General features: G+C 41.7%; 1 protein-coding gene across 4 annotated transcripts in view; it reads left to right on the plus strand.

The window, feature by feature from the left end:
- Positions 1-1253: 1253 nt before the first annotated feature.
- The window catches only part of dab1a (DAB adaptor protein 1a), a 76762-nt gene continuing 58272 nt past the window's right edge, over positions 1254-19743 (plus strand). For all 4 annotated transcript variants that reach the window (XM_072389891.1, XM_072389892.1, XM_072389893.1 and 1 more), the window contains exon 1: positions 1254-1506. The gene's annotated coding sequence lies outside the window, so the exon portion shown is untranslated. The remainder of the gene's footprint in view (positions 1507-19743) is intronic.

Here is a 19743-nt window from a genome sequence, read left to right on the forward strand (position 1 = left end):
CCTTGCCATTTTCAGTGCATAGTTTGGAAGCTTGGTGGGTGTTGTATACATTGATGAAGAAGCTTTTGAAAATGGTGGCAGGAAAGGAGCAAAATGCCTCCCAAAATAAGAAGCTCTAGGTTTATACCACCAGTTGTATAAATGTGCATTATTTAAAGAATATATAACATCAACTTTTCCTCTGGTATTTTCCAATCTATTCGTGTCTTTTACAAACTATTAAATAGCATTTCTGAATGTGGGCAGAGTGGTTTTAGGTGTAAGGAAGGCTTCTAGTGTCTGCCAGTGTTTGCAGAGATCAGAGGAACTGTGTCCATGCTGAGGCTCCCGAACTCCCCACAGCAACACAACACATTCAGAGAGGAAGGATGATCAGAGAAGGATTAAAGAGGGACAGGCTGCACAAGACTTAGACTTAAGGGAGGATGGAAGAATGTTGCAAAAATGGAAAATCTTTTGATCCAATGAATTGAGTAAAATTGCATCCCTCATGTTTACATTTTCTGTCATCCTTACACTGATTAATCATAAAACAGCAGGAAATCAGTGTTTGTTTGTTTTTTTGTCTTAAGTCTCTTTCATTATTTTATCACTTCAGAGTTCTGATTGAAAACTGCTCATGTGCTCCCACTCTCATAACAAAAAGGTTAGACAACGTCATGGTTTTGCCAAGTCCATGACTCACCTGATGCAGGCTGCACGACTTCACTGTGGGTGGTTATCAAATCAATAGTGTAGGCTGAATGACTGGATGAAGGCTGCAGCACGACCACTTAGTGCATTCATGATATGGTGAGTGTTTTGTCTGCATTACTTTAGATGTGTAGTAAAAGAGTGGGAGTGTGATGATGGTGAAGTCTCGGCAGTTTAGTCATCTTCAGACAGCCTCTAAACTACTGTAACACTGGCTGTCCAAACACTGATGCAGCCTCACAAGTCTGACCACATTTCCCTGAAACTTCTCATTTTACATGTCAATGTAATCCAGTCTTTTTTCTTCTTTCATCTGTTCTTGTTCGTTATATTTTTGATACATTTTCTAAATCCGAATCCCCCCCCCCCCCCCCCCCCCCTCCTCTCTCTTTCTCCTCCTCACACCCCCCTCCAACGTTACTCCTTGAAAGCTGGAAATCAGGACAGTTCAGCAGTGGAGGGGTTAAGATTTACCCAGTCTTGTGATTGGCTGGCGGCCGGCGGTCTGATCCAGCCTACAGAGAGAGGTAACCAGGCAACCTCAGAGAGGGAGAGGAAAGAACAGGGGGCAGAGGACCGGGGTAAAAAAAAACGCGCTGAAAGAAGCCTGGCATAGTTTTCAAAGAATTGTGGCAAAAGATGTAAGGAAGCTTGCAAGCGCTCTCCTCGGGATGGGAAACGGGATTACTGTCCCTGCTGAAACACACTGTGGATGTCTGAGTCAACCAGGAGGAGATACACGGGGATGACTGGATTCTAAAGCCTTTACTCGAAATGGGAACTAACTGTGCTCAATTTCGCTTTAGTGCAAAGGTAAGTGCGCAAAGGCAAACTGTCTGAACTGATGCGGAACAAGTGGTAGATTTCTGTGCATAAAGTGTGTGTGAGTCGGTGTATTTAGAAGCCTGTGGATTCGGTGTGCTGGGCTCCTATCACTGCAATGAATTATCTATTGCTGCTGGTGGTGCATCGGGATTTTACTGCGCACATGTGTGCGTGTGTGTGTAGAAGTGGTGACTCCCCCCTCACTGAATCAGTGGTCAGGGGCTGTTGGTGTGTGCTGTTAGGCGGGAGGAAAGACAGCGGTTTGCTGCATTTGGCGTTTGGAGCTGGGGCACCCCTCTCCCGGAGATTTAGCTCCACTCCATCGAAAACTACTGCTCACAATAAACTAAGATGATGGCAAGTTTGTGCTCAGTGTTTTTTTCTTTCCGTGTCTCCTGTACAATACAATGAGTTGAGCGTGCTCTTCTTGTCTGGTGGATGCTCTTTGCCTGCTCCGCTGACTCCCAACGAAAAAGGAAGAAATCTGTGGGGCGCGGGTATCCCGTCTGCGACTTTACAGTCACCCTCTTTTGCTTTCAACTGTTTTCCTAATTGAGGGCGTCTTGAAATTAAATATTTGGTGTGGTTTTTTTTTACCTTATTGTGTTTGATGCCTTTTTAAAAAGGAAAAAACTTCCTCTCGGCTTACGTGTGGATGGTTTTCCCGCCTGCATGGTGTCTCTGATTTGTGGGGTTTCGGCCACACTTTGGAGGGCTGTGTCCACAATGGGAGTGAAGTGAAATTGAGTGAAACGCGCAACCGTGGAGGTTATGTTGATGAAGTGTTGGTGTAGAAACGTAGTCAATGGGCTGTGGGCTACAGCTGGCTCTCAGTCAGTGGGTTCTGGTTGATGGAGAGAGAGAAAGGGAGAGAAGGAGAGTTGAATGAGCAGCCCGGTCAGTTTGCTGTGAGGGGCCCAGGCTCCGCTGCAGCTAAAAGCCGCATTAATCATGAGGCTGTGGCGCTCTGCAGACCCTCACTCTCCTCTGCCTGCCAGGCGCACGACACGCATCAGCTGCATAAAAGCTACACTATGAAGCTCATACATTTTTAGATGGATCTCATGTAGTTGGCCTGTGTGAACGTGGCTACAGCTGGAATTTTCACGCAAGACACCTTTTCTTTGTCACAAAATGAACATGTTTCTCTGTAGGTGTAGCATATGTCTACCTAACAGCTGATGTTTTACCTTCATATACTGCCAGCTGAATTGAGTGATTCCTATTTTTGATACATACAAAGAACTTAAGCTATCAGTGGTTTCTTTAAATATTTTCTTTTTTCAAGGACCCAGACTTTCTCATAATCTTAAAAGTTGTCCCAAGCAATAGTTCCTCAGGGTTTTTGAAGGCTCTTTAAAGTTTTTCTTTGGACATTAGTTGATTATTACCTAATTATTTTTCTAGTTGCACTTGGATGTATGCCCTCCCCCACCCCCTTTTTTGTTTGTAAGTCACTCAACACTGATCTATGGATCACTCAACCATAAAAAATACACTTACCTCAAGGGATGAGCCTGTGTTGTGAGCTTGATAGAAGCATCGATTCCCTCCTTTATACTTCAACTGTTGGCTGAAACCTCCCCCTGAAATTGTCTCCATGGAAGCTCTGCTGTCAAGAGGCCAATTCGAGGAAGTGAAAAAAGGTAGATGACACAAGAACCGGACAGAAAATCAGTGGCAACAGGTCAGGTCTTATGGAGTGATGAATTTTCCCCATAGCCTGGACGTCAACATTATTGAGGCAGTGTGGGATCATCTTCATAGAAAACTCAACAAAAAGGAAGTAACATCAAAATAAGAGCTATGAAATGTCATTCAAGACTTTTGTACAGTACTGTGTGTAGTTGTGATTGTCAGAGTTAGACACTCCACTTTTCATTTCATCCCTTTTTTGATGGCTGGTGTTATGTGGACAGCACACACAAGATTATAAAACTCAGTCAAGATCCACCGGTGGCTAGCCTGAAAAGAACAAATACTTTTACAGTACAGTCTTGATTGCTATTACATTCTACAGCTACTTTTGGGTGTCAAAGAAGTTTAATAGCAGGATCATTTTTGTGTTATTAACTTTCTAATATTTTTTTCATTGAGCTGCAGTGCTGCAACGTTGACCTAAGCAAAGGATTTGGTTACTTTTCCCACTTCTTCCATACAGACCTCTTACTTTTCCCTGTATGGGCCCAGCTGGCGACTCCAGGTTGTCATAGAAACCCACAGTATTGTGAGGAAACTCTCAAAGAAAACACTGTTGAAGGCTCTCTTTCTCCCTCTTTCAGTTCTCATCTCCGTCTGCTCCATCTACAGCCTCCTTTTTTTTCCTACTCTCGTCACTGTTTGTAGGCCAGCCTGCTTTTTCCAACTTAAGTTGTTCCATCGTAGTATAGTTTGTATAGATTTTGTGTCTCTGTACCGTAAAATGGTAGACAATCCTCTTGAATGAATGTCGGACTTATTGTTAAACAGAAAAGTGCTCCTTGACACATTTGGAAGCTGGATCTTACTGTTCTAGCTGCTAAAGCTTTTCCCAGCATTTCCAAAATTCAACTGGTTTCTGTGAGTTCGTATCCCAGTTGGAGACGTGTGGAACCACTGGCATCTGGTAAGCTCTCTTTTCACACAGTATTAGCTTTTGTGCTGTACAACCTCCACTGACATCAGGCATGATTTGCTGGAAGAAAATTCAAGCTCAAGTCCTTTCTTTGTCTGTAAAGTTTGAACTGATGCAGGGATGATGATAAGAGCCACTTTGCACTGTAATGTGTACAAACCTCATCCACTGACACCCTGACTGCCCTGTTGCTGTGAATGAGTCTGTTTTTAGGTCGAGTGCAGCTTAACTTGCATTAAGTCTTGGGTTTTCAGTGGTGTTGGAGAAAGAAAAAAAAAAGAAAACTACATACAGATTTAATTGTTTTGAAGCACAAGCACATTTGATACACAAACTTGTTTAATTAACTGACTGAAACGTCATCATTCACTTTTTGCTGAGGCACCCAGTGAGACTTGTTGCTATGGCTACAAGTCAACATTACAATAAAATGACAGCCTATTGAAGTTATCTGCTCAACATGATTGCGGCAGTCTTTCAAACTCTTGTGTTGATTTATACTTATAATGGGTACTTCATTAAAACCTACTGAGCTGCTATTTTCTCCCTCTTCCAGCAAATATTCCAGATGATTGAGATCAGATTTTCCAGTTTATAGGGGCTGCGTGAATGTGTTTAATCTGTGACTTTCATAGCACTTTTACAAAGAACTTCTACAAAGATGTCCTTATATTTGACAAATCATTGGTGCCAATTGTCAAGTGCTGCCTTTCCAGGCCTCACCTCTGGGAGCACAGTTCAGTGCACTGCTGGAGTCTCAGCTCAGCTCTGATGAACAGTCGAAACAGTGTGCAATTCTCATCAGTGTTAGCCTAAGATGCTGCTAAAGCAGTTTTATAGAACCTTTTTTCACATTTGAAACAGTCAGAAAAGTGGAAAACATAAGAACTAAAAAAGTCCCGTTAAATTTACACATTGTCTTCTGGTGTATTCTAAACGGCTGTATTGGTATTTTTTAGAGATCCCATCATTACACAGAGAAGCGTGAGGGAGAATTGAGTGGCTCTTGGCTGGCTGCCCTTCCCATTGATCCGCTTCCTGTGTGGGTGTGTGTGTCTTTGTGCATGCCTGACATTCTCTCAGTTATAATTGACATCAATAATATCTTTACTGTGCATTGGGACCTCATGTGTGTATAATGCATGCTTTATTTCTTGTCATTTATTTTCTTTGAAGGCAAATGAAAGAGTATGTCTGTCAAGTCAGTATTCACACGTTAAAACACTCACTCTTTTTTAATCCTTAATACCCAACATGTGCACGTAACCATCATTACAACCAATCATGATTATCTGTTCAATACTACCTGTAATACGAGGCATACAAAAAGCCCAAAACTCCCACGTGCGCCTCGTTCAGGTTCTGCGTCCATGCAGAGGTGCAGATCAAGCTGCCAGCTAATCTGCCTCTGCAGTTTGTAATCTATAATCTTCTTAAAACACTTACAATCTGTCCACACTGGGATTAGCATCTGTTGATGTGACATCAGAGCACAAACACGCATTCACTGCCCTTATATGTGACAGCGAAAATCAGATGCATAGCTTCTTTTTTTCTTTTTTGTGTTGAATGGGATAAATAGATCAATAAAACGCTACGTTAAGAGTTGTCGGGTATGTAATGCACATCTGTTACTGAGGAGGAAACACATGATTGTACAAGTATAATTAGGAGTGGGGTGAAACTTCAGAACCGACAAAAGATATTGAAAAGGTCAAAGATGGACCACTTTACACTTTATCAGATCAGCTACCATATTATGTTTTTTATTTCCCAATAGAAAATGATCCTGGTAATTGCTTTTACTTTGTCATTCTGTCATTCAGATACTTTGAAAGAAGGGCTGGTATGTCTGGTTTTATGTTATTATTATTGCTTTAGTGTGACGCTGTGTTAGATAACCAGTTTGTGGGTAAAGCCTTGCTGCTGTGTGCCGTTGCGTTCTCTCTGTTTGTGGGTAGCATCTGCTTCCAACTCCTCCTCATAGTTGGCGGCTTAGAAACATTGTCCCCATACTTTTTCTTGAAAAGAAGTAGCTTTAAATGTAACAATGTGTTGGACTAAGATTGGCTGCTTTCTGTTGGGGAGAGCACAGAACAGATTGAGCTGAAAGAAAACACTGTTGAAAGCTCAAAAGCTTCCTGCCTCACCTCTGCAGAGCAGCAGCAGGCTGACTGCAGCTGTGAGCTGCAAATGTCTTAGGGTCATTATACATCTGAATAAAGCCAAAATCATTAAGACATGGTTTGACCACTTAAAAACTTAAAGTTTGATGGAATGATTTTTTTATCCACATTGCTTAGAAGAACACTAATTTGAAATTGTTAATGTTGAAGCTACACCTTGTAAATTTGAAGTTTACGACACTTTTCACATCACGTTTTCAGGTCAAAGCTGCCTGGAATAAACGTCTTGATGGCTGCATCCTCTGTGCTAGCTCACTTATTGAAAAACAAATGAAGTCACAGGTACAGGTTATGTTACGTATAAAGCATTCCCAAGTCTCAATTCTATTTTTATTTATGTTATCTTATGTCTTATCTTGTGACCATAAAAACCCTCACTGTGTTTTTTTCTTCATTTTCTACACCTGACATTACTTTTTTTTTCTATCACTAACACAGACGTCACGTATCAAAGCGGCATTTAGATGAATAAGTTTAGATATATCTGAAATTCCGCTTTTCTTGCTAAGAGAGTAAGTAAAGTACCTAAAAAGGTGGCCTGAAAATAGCAAGTATTTATCGAAAACTTACAGATATATATGTTCCGTCTCGCCCTTTTGTCTAAACAAATGCATGCTATATGGTATGATATGATGTATTTTTCGGCTATATATCCCAGCCCTGTTTTTTAGCCCTTGCTTTTCTGCAGTTCATCACTGCTCTTTATCTTTATCAATGCTGTGTCCTCTGCATTTTCTCAGTCTCTTAAGACAATTCTCCATCCCTGCCCTGCTCCTATGGTCTCTGTTTTTCCACAACATGGCTGTACACTACCCTCCATCACCACCTTTCCTTTTCTCTTCTTCCACCACTCTCTGTCTGTAGCTTTGCTTCAGGGTTCCTCCTGTTTCAAAGATGTTAGTTATGGGACTGAGACTTTTGAGTTTGTCCTTTTTTCCCCTGCTCACATTTATCTCAACAATAGTATTTCAAATCACATTCCATTTATTCCCACCTAGTGCCACTTTGGGGTGGAATCGCAAAGGTGTTCACTGTGTTAATGAGTTTTCACAGCAAACAAAAGCACTTTAGAGGAGGCATGTTCAGGAGGTAAAGAGGCATACATGCACACACACACACACACACACTCGCAGAGGCATGTGCCATACTGGAGTCACAGCACATTAACACTTCAATTAATTCAACGCCTCACATTGTAATTTCCCCAGAAGTCAAGATCCCTGACCACCCCCTCCGTCAAACCACACACACACCAGCGATACGCAGTGTCCTGTGTCATGCCTCAGCAGGCGCCGGCACTATTACATGCTCCTTGTGACATTTTAGATGCTGGAGAGAAAGCGCCAAACAAAGCATCACAAATGACATTTTAATTTGTGTTCTTTTTCTTTAATATGGCTGGTATCAAGAGGCAGAGATGCCTGCTTTTGCACAGAATTCTTTATTCAAGGAATACAATTGATAATGAATGCACGTATTGGGCGGGGGAGAATGGGAGTGAGCTCTCAGGTTTTTTTTGGACTGGGGATTTGCAGGATATTCTTCCCTGTGGAACAGCTCCTCTGACCTCCACTCTCACTGTGAGATGCCAACAAAGTTAGAGAAAGAAATGGATGAAGACAGGAATGGAAAGATGTTTTCCTCAGAGGATTCCCCCCACCACCGTTCTTTCTCTGGAGTTTTCTCCATCTGTGTTTCTCTGTTGCTGCTAATGACTTTTTAACCATCCACCGCTTCTCTCCTTTGTCTCTCCCTCACTCTTTGTGTTTGTAAATATTAGTGACAATTCTGTATCCATTATTACCAACTATCATCTGGAGCTAATGATGTTTTACAGTTTGTGTTGTCCTACTGCAGTAGGAGACCTGTAGAAGTGATATAGCCCATCTGAGCCTTTGAGAAGCAATGCGCTGGTAAGCTCACGACAGCAGATTCTTGGAGATATTGGTGAGGTCGCCTAGATTTCTGCAAAAGCAGAAGAAACAGGAAAGGGAGGAGTCTCGCATTTTTTGTGCATTTTTCACTTTTACATGCGTGCGCACATTTCTCAAGTACTGCAATGTTGTGAAAGTACTTTTGTGATCTCAGAATGAAGTTTATGTGGTTTCACGGGTCATGAAATCCATTCAGCCCATAAACCAAGTTGAGATTCAATTAAGGTGGAAACATAAAAAAGATCAAAGTGGGATTTATTCTTTCATGCAAAGAGGAGAACCTCAGCAGAGGTTCAGGCTGAGGTGAGTAATAACTGAAGCCTCTCACTGCTGCAGGACTGTGAGATGCCATTTCACTGCTCTGCTTCGGCCGTTTATCCTCCATGCCGAGTTGTTAGCACACACACATTGTTCATGAAGAAAACCTGTATACTAACGTGCTTTTCTCTTTTATCATCCCTCTCTGCCCTCACACCCACACAAACAAATGCACATGCACACACACGCATTCTTACAACAGCATGCATTTAGTAAGGTGAAGGAAGCAGATTAAATGCAGGCTGTCATATTTGCAGTCAGTGTCTCTGTAAGCCATTTCTTGGACCTGCTGTGCCACAGTCAGTCTGTTTGGCTGCTGCAGTAACCAGAGGCAGAGAGAGGGCGACATGTATTAAGAGCCAGAATATTATAGAGTAGCTGTATTATGCCAACAGGGATTGTGAAGGTTATGAGATTACCAAAAATAGTTTTCCTCAATCTTTCTGAGATCAGCCAATGATTGTGCCAGGATCTGATTCAGACAATTTTGCAATCAAATCCATCTAATTCTGTGCCAGTCAACTTTACATGCACAAGCTGCATGATGGTTCATGCATCTGCCTGGTTCCACGTGCACAGCGACAAAGAAATGAACATCACAAACACACGCTCACAAATGCAGGCTAACATGTCAGCAGCTTTAAAGTTCTTCATGATGACTTAACGGGAAACAAAGCTCGCAATTTTTTCAGCTGCTTTGGTTTACGCCTGTGGACAAGAAAATTGTACATACACAGAGTCAGCACAGCAGAGCTGAGATATCTTAAGTGGAATATTGTTAAAACACAAACAAAGCCTCTCTCCAACTGTAGTAAAGCAGAGAACAAGCTGGAACCAAATATTCATCAAATTCCTGAGCTGGACAAATTACTTTGGTGTTTTTGGTGTGCATCTGGCTGTGACCCAAGTTCAAAATGAAAAAGAGATGCTTCTGCGTTCCTTCATAGTTCACAGAGCCCGATATCTGTGATTTTCACTTGAATTCTATTCCTACAAAAAATGTATTCTGAAGTTTAAGAGAAAGTTAAAGAAGGTCCTGCAACCTGCAGCAGCATCAGAGAGTTAGGTGATGCTGAATGTTTTATCAGGTTATCATATACTGCTGGCTATAATTGTCAGAAACAAAAAAAATCTGAGTTGTCAAAAAACCGTAAGGGAGTAGGATGGACTTTTAAATAATCAGAAAGCAGAACTGGCCTTGAAAAGTGTTTTTTTTTTTTTGAGATGTCAGTGTCACCACCATCATTTCTTCTTCTTCATCAGCTTTTTGACAGTTTTAATCTAAAGATAGAAGTATAGATAAACTTGAGGAAATCTTTCTTGCTTTGTTTGCCTTCAGATCAAACGAACAGCTGGTGTTTTGGCCCAGTCCAGTTAAATCTATCTGCTTGTGATCACAGCAGCAGCTGCTTTGCTCCTTTGTATTGGTTGAAGCCGTGTCTGGTTATAGTTATTGATTGGGCTTTGGCTGCTGCTGTGGTTCAATCTACAGTCTTCTGGATATTTCCAACTGCCTGCAGTGCTTTACGACAGATGTGTTAACATCACACCGTAGGAGTTCAGGACAGACTCAGCACACACACACACAACTGCTGCACGTAATCAGTGGCGCAGCCATAGAATGCGTCACAGCCAGACGTATAACAACCAAAGCACAGACATGGGCACATGTCAGGGCTGCAATGGTACAGACTTGTGTCTGAGCAGCCACAGCAGAAGATGCAGCCTTTCACTGCAACATATACCACAAAAGACATGATTCACGATACAGTTCAGCCATCTTTGTGGCCCAGAGGAACTGTAAAGAAGGTAAAACAAAGATCCTACCTCAGTATTATAGGCTACAGCATTTCTTCTTTTTTTCTGAGTAAGTATTTTACAGGCCTTTGATCAAATATAGCATTATGTTTATCACTGAGAGAGTAGTCAAAATGCTGAGTCGCTGCTGAGGTTTTGTGTTGGAAAGTTGAATTTATGCACTGATGCTTTTTATCCATCTTTTTAACTTGAACTCTTTTCCAGCCCACCATCAGCTCCTCCCTAATAAAGTGTCCTTTCACTTATAAACGTTGCCTACTGACAGACATAAGAGGATTTGACCCAGTGATCTAAATAAATGCACATTACAAATGCAGATCAAATGAAGCGGTCGTCACTTAACTACTCACAGTTTTTAGCCCAGATCAGCTCAGATCCAGCTAGTATGGCTTTGTGCTGTAGATTGAGCTGTGGAGACTTACTGTAAGTAAGCTTGTATTTAGCAGAAGAGCATTTGCAGGCAATGAAAATGCAACTATACTATTTATTCATGAAAGCCAAAAGCAGCTTAATGCTACATTAAGCAATTTTGACTTTTACAGTTGTAGGCAGAAGATCCCCAAAGAGTGAGGAGGTTTGATGCTGTATCAGCTTATTGAGTGCTTATGGCTAAGCTTGTGGCAGTTAGCAAATAATTGGCTACTTATCCATCAGAAACAAAGCCACAGGGATATACCATAAAAGCTCCCTTTCACTCTACCTCTTCAGTTCATATCCACTGTTTCCAGGCGTTTAAAGGAATAGTTTGCATAAACTACGTGGTTTGCAGTCTTGCTTTATGTGAACTGCCTTTTTTAAATTTATTTATTTATTGTGTTTGTTTGGCTCAGTAAGTCAAAAGCAGTATCTATCTGATATTTTGCTTTACTGATGAAAAATCTGTCTGTTAAAGCGTTTTGGAGCAGCCTTGAGGCTTAGAAGCAGCTATGGGAGAAAAGGGTCACTTTTTCCCTGACCAGCAGGATAAATATGGTCCTGTCCATCGTCCATGGCTGAAATGTCACTGAGCAAGACACCACGAAATACAGTATATAAAGCATTACCTGGTGTCAAAAGGGAAGCCAGCTCAAAAGTGCCTTAAACATGCAATACTACTGGCACTCAAACACCTTCCCTCAAGTCATTTTTGGTGTCATTAGCTAGTTTAATTTCCTGTGATCAGTGTGCAGGCGATCCTTCTGAAAATGACCACATAATGTAGCTGATATTAGCTCTCAAATATCAGTTTTTGGTGTCTGTATGACTTGCTTGATGGACTTACCTGGAAGCCTTATGCTTATGCTTAAGACAGGTATGTGGGTTAATTTGCCTGGAACTGCAGTCGCATGCTAATTGTTGTCATTTATGACTCCTATTTCTCTCTGGAGAATGCAGTACATTCTCCACAGCCAGTTTGGCTTCTTTTAATCAGTTGTTGATTACATGAGACCCCTTCTAATCAAGCAAGAGCTGGTGTTAGCCTGTACTAACTTAACTCACTTCAAGCTCCAAAATTCCAAAGATGGCAATGACCAAATGCAGAATTCAAGGTATACAAACGATAGTCCTCAAACTGTCAAAAATGAGGGATGGATGGGTGACATCCATCCCTCATTTTAATGTTGCAGCTGAGGTTGCTTGCTGCTCTGGTGCAGAGGTCAAATTCTTGTGAATTAAAAAATTGCCATCATGAAAAAGAAACATATTTGGAAAATAAGACTTTCCGGTAAAAAGTGAATTCAGTAGGTACAGTGATGTATCTGTGTGTGTCTGTGTCTGTGTGTGTGTGTGTGTGTGTGTCCAGCTCTCAGTCGGTGACCTTTTTTAAGGATGAATGGAGGCTTCAATCACCTGCTCTTAGGTCATTTGTGCCTCTTGATTGAGTTTCAACCAGACTGACACACTGCTGAAATTGTGAACGTCTGCAGACACGCACTCACACGCGTGCACACACACGTGCACACTCACGCGCACACACACGTGCACACACACGCGCACACTCACAGCCATATAACTGAAAGCAAAATGATTTTTTTTCATTGTGATAGTGCATTTGATGGCTCTCTTATCTTTAGGCCATCCTTACCCCTTATCCCATCCTTCTTGTGCTCCCTCTTTCCCCTTCACCCACACACACTCAGGTCCTCCTACTCATTCTCTGTATGAGTATTAAGATAGGCAGCATTCAATTAGCAGGATGTGCTGCCAGATAACGACTTCTCTCAATTCATAACAGTCATAGGGCTGATGAGTGTGATAAATATTTTTTGGGGGGAACAAGCGCGTTAAAAGCCCACACATTAAGCCATGAGACTGAGCTCACCATGTATTTGTGTGCGTGTGTGTGGGGGGGGGGTTGTACATGTGAGGCTGAGGTTGAATTAATGGAAATGACAAGATTAAATGAGTGTGAACTGATTTGGTGCTTTCACTCACCCATAATAGCCATGGCTGGAGATGACAGAAATATTTGGCCGAGGCACATTTAGTAGTTGATAATGCGTCTTGGATGAGTGGACCACCATATTTGGGATGCATTTATGATGGGGCATGATTTAAAATGGCACACATGATTACTTTCTCTGCACGTTGGCCGTTTTAAAACTGCTTCAGTCTTCTGTCCCACATAAAATTGAACAAAGTGAGAAAAGACAGTTCTGTATTTATCGCCCCTTCTTTCATTTTCTCATGTGAGGTTTTGGATGTAAGTTGCCAAACTAGAAATGGAAATATGTTCCACTGCTGTTTAATTGATGTTTCATGCCATTCAGAAGCTTCTATGAATGGTTGAAATAAGGTTGAAATAAGCAATCTGATGAGGTCAGGGAAGTAGAAAAAAGTTTTCCGGTTTAGAGATGACTTAGAGATGGCTGAAAGACACTGGGGAAGGAGTGGGTGATTGAGGCAGGCATAAAGGAGAAGCAAGAGATGGAGAGAACTGAGGTGAGAAATGGTTGCGATTGCCCAGTGGGCCTCAATGACTTTTGCTTTGTTATTAGCCTATGTGATCCGCCCAGCTCACCTAAACCAGTCTTAACCTGCACCCTTGCATATGTGTGTGCCCTTGTGTAGCTGTTGAATAGGTTTTAGAGTTGATGATAAATTTGCTTTCTCCCTTTTTTTTCTCTATCATCTCTGAAGAGTCTGCGCTCGCACAGAGAAAACAGACGCTTACCTTGGCCTTTGCTGTAAATCGCTCCTCAAGTGAGTTCTTACTGCGATCCCCTCACGCTGCCTTGAACCAAAGCTCTCTTGAGAGAACAATTTAATGATTCCCTGTCTGATAAACAGAGGCCAGGGGGATGAATGGAAATGTGTGCTGAAGGGGGTATTTGAAGCCTGTATTGTCTGTCAGATGGTCTTCCCTGAGTATGAACTTCCTCACAAAAGTGGGTTGACCTCTCCAATTTATTACCTCCACTGGTGACATCCTTCAAATCTCAGCCCCCAGGGACACAAAGTCAGTAATGATATCACAGCAGCCCCATGCGTATAGCCATAAAACTGGCCTCCATCTGCCTGTATAGTTTATTAAATAAGAGAGTGGGTGGTTGCTTTCTCCATGGCTTTCTGCACAACATGCTGCCTCCTGCTGTGACTATAGGTGAATAATTGATTACATGCTTGGGTACCTCTTGCTGCTGGTTTCAATGTAAGACTGGCCTTATCAACTAGTTTCCATTCCTCTGAACCTACATTATCAGCATTGCACCACCTGACTTTTCTTACCTGGAAGCCTCTTTCAGCCTTTCTTCGTAGTTAACGTGTGTCCTTCTCGTTTGAAGGTTGCTGACATATACCTCATCAGCTAATTCTGGTGACACTTTTGCATGATGGTTTCATAGTTGAAACCCCCCCAAAGTCAATTTCCCATAAATGTCATAGCAGTAATCTCTATTTATATGAAAACTCCAACATGGCTTGAACTGAATGACTCACATTAGGCTCCCGTGGCACAGAGCTAATGAGACACAAAGTACAGAGGATGAGCTAGTTTTAAGTTGTGAGGGGGTTATTTTCCTTTCAGATCAATGTGTACTCATTGATTTGCTTCCTCTGTGATGCAGGGAAGAAGAAGATTAAATTAAACTCCAAAAACCACAGTCTGTCTGCCTAAAATTATTTACAAATTTCATCCAAGCCATCTGCTTACTGTACGGATAGAAAAACAGTTTACGTACAGCATGTGAGCAAATTAGATCAGAGCCTGTTGGGCACCATTGGACTGTATGAAATAGGCAGCTAATAAATATAAAACTGATTAGAACATTTATTAGAGAACCCTCTAATGAGAACTGGGGTGAGAATCCCTTGTTGTGCACCGTGGGCATTAATTAAAGCTTTCACTTAAATCTGAATTACATCAGTAAGCCTGTTTGAAAAATGAAAGCACTTCTATATCTTTCTGGATCCGCAGGTGGCACTATTTCTTGCTTATAAGATGCCATAAAGCTCTATCACAAACAGTCATAAAGGAATTAATTTACATAGACTACAGCCTTTTACTGTATGCCTCTCATTTACCCTTCAGGCACAGAGTCCTGTTAACACAACTGACATAACCACTGTGAGCAACGGGAGGTCAAGAACTCTTTGGTATGTGGATAAGTGGGAGCAAAGGTTGAAACATCAAACTTTATATCTATCTTCTGACCCACATCTGACACATTTACGATATCTCGAACTAGAACCATAACAATTAAGAGTGTAATTATTCTGAGGGCTATACAGAAACTGGTGCAGTCCCATTTTTCTGTATTGTCAAAAATAGAAGTTCGAACCGATGTTTTTCCAATGCAGCTGTCATTTGAAAACATGACCAGTTTAGCATAAAAGCATGTGGGCTGCATGATGGCATGCAGGTTGCTGCCACCTCACAGCGAGAAAGTTCTCGGTTCAAATCTTGGCTGGGGCCTTTCTGTGTGGACTTTGTGTGGTTTATCTCCTTCTCTCAGCACCAGCTACCTCCAGCAGTCCAAAACCATGCATGTTAAGTTGATTGATTACCCTAAATTAATCGTCGATATGAGGATGCCTGGTTATTTGTCCTTGAGTTAGCTTGTTATTGACCTGCAGTCAGCCCAGGGTGTACTGGAATGGGCTCCTGCCCCCATGGGAAAAATGAATGAATCAACACAAAGCATGTGTCTAATTAAGATATCCTTACATATCTTTACTTATCAAGTGCTGTGGAAGATACTGTGCCTTTTGTTGTAGTACCTAAAAATTCTCAGTCCTGGAGTGACTGGCATTGACTCACCCAAGTAAGCAAGTGAGAGCCTTTCAGAACCCACCACAATTTGCTTATGTTCCTTGGGTTGGTGTTGAAGATGTAATCATCAACCTGCCTCAGTGAGCCCACTGCCATCTAGAAAAAGGCAGCACGGTGAGGAATCATGTTCTTTGATTTCTCCAGAACTTTTAATACAATTTAGCCTGCACTTTTATGTAAGGAGGCTGTAGAAAATATAGGTGGATGCCTCCACCACCATCTGGATTATAGTCTACCTAAGAAATAGACCACAGTTTGTGAGAATGAAGGGTTATGTGTCTGAGAACGGGTCAGCAGCACAGGAGCACCACAAGGGACTTAGAAAAAATCAAGGGAATGTAAAACAGACCAAATGAACCACATAGATCACATGAAAAAAAAATCTACTGAAGTACCACAACCAAGTGTCAAAGGTCTGTAATGTTCCATGGCCCATTTTTGGTAAGTTTATTTTAGTTTCAATTATTTGTTACACCTATGTCACCATGGGTCTTATGGAGTAGAATGTAAACAAAACAAAACAGATTACTGCGGATTTTAGGAGGACCAGGACTAAGCCAAACATTCTCTCCATTCCAAGAGAAGTGGTGGGAGTTTACCTGGACAGTAGACAGCACAGGAAATGCAACACTGAGGCTGTCTTCAAGAAAGAACTTGACAGACTGGACCTCTTAAGTAAGTTAAGGTCTTTCAATGTCTGGCTCAAAATGTTCTATAAGTCTGTGGTGAAAAGTACAATCTGCTTTGCAGCCAGCTGTTGGGAGCAGTAACATCCGAGCCAGTGACCCAAAGGAACTAAACAAACTGATAAAGAAGGCTGGCTCTGTGCTGGGGCCTGCTTTGGTGCCCCTGGACCCAATTGTAAAAAAAAAAAAAGAAAGAGGAATGCTGCACAAGTTAATGATCATAAAGAACAATACTGCCGGCCCGCAACATAAAACATTGTTGAAACAACGGAGTGGGATCAGTATGAGGCTTCTTCAGCTCCGCTGTAAGACAGGAGGTCAGTTCTGCCAGAAGTAATAAGCATATTGAATGAGAGCTTCTAATTAATGATTGTTTAAAATTAATAAAAAGTACAACAATATGATTTCCTTTTGGGATAAATAAAGCATATTTTCATTTGATTTCATTAATTTCACTTGCACATTATCCAATTTTAACCTGTATTTACACTCATGCTATTTACCAAAAAAAAGAAATGTGTTTTGAATAATAACAATAGATGCTACAGTGATAAAGCAGTCTTTGTCTTTTCACTGTAGTATTCAGATATTTCTGTTTTTGTGTATCACTGTAAGGTCGCGCCCTGAGCTGGTGCACTTCACCTGACTTTTACAGCCTTTTCTCTATGAAACCTTCTCCTAGCATGCATAGTGATAATGCGAAGAGAGCTGTTGCAAAGGTGGTAGTGGGAGGGGAGAGGGTTGTGATGTTTGTGAAAAGTTCCTCCATAATAATGACACACACGCCATAAATGGACCCACCAATATTGCATGCTTCCCTGTCAAAAAAGTGTCCCTAAGCTGTGAGTCTGTGGTGACTGATTCAGGGAAGTTGGTGGATGGGAGGAACACTTCCAGGTGTTGCAGAGCATTTAATCACTCACCTGTGAGACGACTAAGATGGGCCGGTGGGCCAAACACACACACACACACACACACACACACACACACCAAATGGGCTCACACTCATAGACTGGTGGGACTAATTAGCTTAACTGAAAACACCGCCACAGCACGGCTGGTAAAGGCTCATTCAAACGCATATACAAATGCATGACAGCTTGCTGGTGCTTCCCTAACAATTTTCAGCACCACTCTCCTGCTCCTCTGCTTATTCTGTTGCCATCTGAAGGAGCCAAGAGGGGGAGGAGACAAAGAGAGCAGAGCGGTAGTGAGTAGGTCAGGAGGCAGATAGGTACAGGCAGCTATTCTCAGTGCAGACTGTGGCTGCAGGCTGCGCTACAGGTAACAAACACATCAGTCATATACACAACGCACCTGTTACTGTACAGATGGGAAGCCCTGGGAGTGAGGCAGGTAGAGCAATGAAGAAAGATGAGCAATCAGACTGAGGGAGAAACACAGAGGGGAGAGACAAAGGAAAGGGAGGAATGATATTTTTCATGGCTAGATTGTTAAAGGAGATCGCAGAAAAGGAGATGGGGGGGTGGGGGTGGGGGTGTAGTGGAATCAAGGGAGCTGCACCTGTTTGCATTATGCTAGGATGACAGTCAGGCTAAAGGAAACATGGAAAACAGACGAGGAGGAAATAAATAAGGGACATTCTCATCTGTTCTCTTGTCCTTTGAGCAGATAGTATCCTGTAGTCTCTCTCTCTAATCTGTCATCATAAATATTCAGACACAAGCACATCTTTTTCATCTCTCTTTCAAATTCATCTCCATTCATCTCTTCACAACAGGTAATCTTCATCATTGCATGTTCCTCACCAGGTTCTGTAACATTCTCCACTCAGACCACTCAGCTTCTGAGATCTACCATCATCTTTTTGTCCCCTGTAATCATAGAATAAATGATTTTACTGTTTGGGTGCGGGCGCATATGTATGTGTGTGCAGTTGAGGTTCCCCGCAGCTACAATTTTATAATCTTCTTTCTATTAGCATATCATTTGGAATTCTCCTTTAGCTGGTGGAGACATCTCATTGGCTAATTTAAAACCCCAGCTGGCCCTTTTCTTACAGTGTGAAGTGAAGATATAAGATAGAAGTATAAGCTGAAAAGGAAGAATTGAGAGCTCCTGCATTTTCTCTCGCTGTATGACTCCTGACTGAACTAAGCTTAAGATTGTCTAGAAGAAAATATCTTTCCATCGTAGTGCCACTTGTAATTGTTTTGCTTTGGCATTTATTTGGGGTTGAATTGACACAAAATGTTTGCTTTTTAAATTTGAGAGCTCGCATGTACTGTATTTTCTCAGACAAATTTCTTTCTGTGGAGATTAAATGGTTGAATAGATTTTTGCTTGACTTTGGAAGGATGCTCCACCCTCTCAGAATTTACAGTATTCAATACCTTTTCATAAATTTTTTTACTTTATCGCGGATGAAGATAAATGAATCCTTGAGAGACTATTTTTTCCTTTTAAACACATTACTCTTTCACTGACACATTTAGTCTTATTCAGTAACTACTCTTGCTAGAGCTGAACAAGAATTTTACTTTCATGTTAAACCACACGATAGTAGTGAGATAAAAGCTTGTTTTAGAGCCGGCAGTAATTTTTGGGTGTTGCTGAAGTCTAGCAAAACTGCTTGAATTATGAATAAATTTGCTTTCTCTCTTCAAATTTGATCCACTCTGTCTCACAGTCAGTTCTTAAATTGTTGTTTAAGCCATTACTGAAGCCCACACTTCTTTGGTGCAGGCTTGCCTTATTCCTGAGTATTTAAGAGGTTGTATTTAAAAAGTGGAAACCACTGGCTATATCTCTCTTGAAGGTACAATAGACCTCGTGGAAGGCACACATATTTAGTTTTTTTGTGGATTTGTTTGGCAGTGGCTAGTGTTGTGTGCACTTGGTGTGTTTGTGTTTTGGTGTGTGTTTGGGGGAAGAGACAGAAAGGGAGATTGCCCATTCCAGTCACACAGATAGTCTTCCACTTCTCAGCCTGTGACAGCACATTTCCTTCCCCCTTCATGCTGGTTGCCTCCTCTCTTCCAGCTCTCTCCCTCCTCTTTTTGTCCTTTTTCTCTTCAATGCAAATGCAAATTTAGGTTAGTGTTACTGGCATGACAGTGATCTTTATGAAGCATATATTACAGTCATAATAGCGACATTCTTGCTGTTGATTGTCTCTTATTGTTCTCCTTTACAACCCCCCCACTGTTTTTTTTCCATCTCTCTCTTCCTCCTTGTCCTCCTTTATGTTATCCACACACTGCTCCCCTGGTTTGCAGGTCCTCTGTGCTGCTGTATGTATCTGTATCATTAGCAGCTACACTATGATGGATGGTGCTTTGAGGATGGACCCTGACAGGGTGTGACTCTGCTTAAGCACACCATGATTGCCTCCACCACATACACATCCATACAAACACATGTGCACACAGGGGTCTTTCACACTAATGCCACATAT

The sequence above is a fragment of the Leuresthes tenuis genome, unplaced genomic scaffold (assembly GCF_036924035.1).
Source record: "Leuresthes tenuis unplaced genomic scaffold, fLeuTen1.0.hap1 SCAF_7, whole genome shotgun sequence".
Lineage (NCBI taxonomy): Eukaryota > Metazoa > Chordata > Actinopteri > Atheriniformes > Atherinopsidae > Leuresthes > Leuresthes tenuis.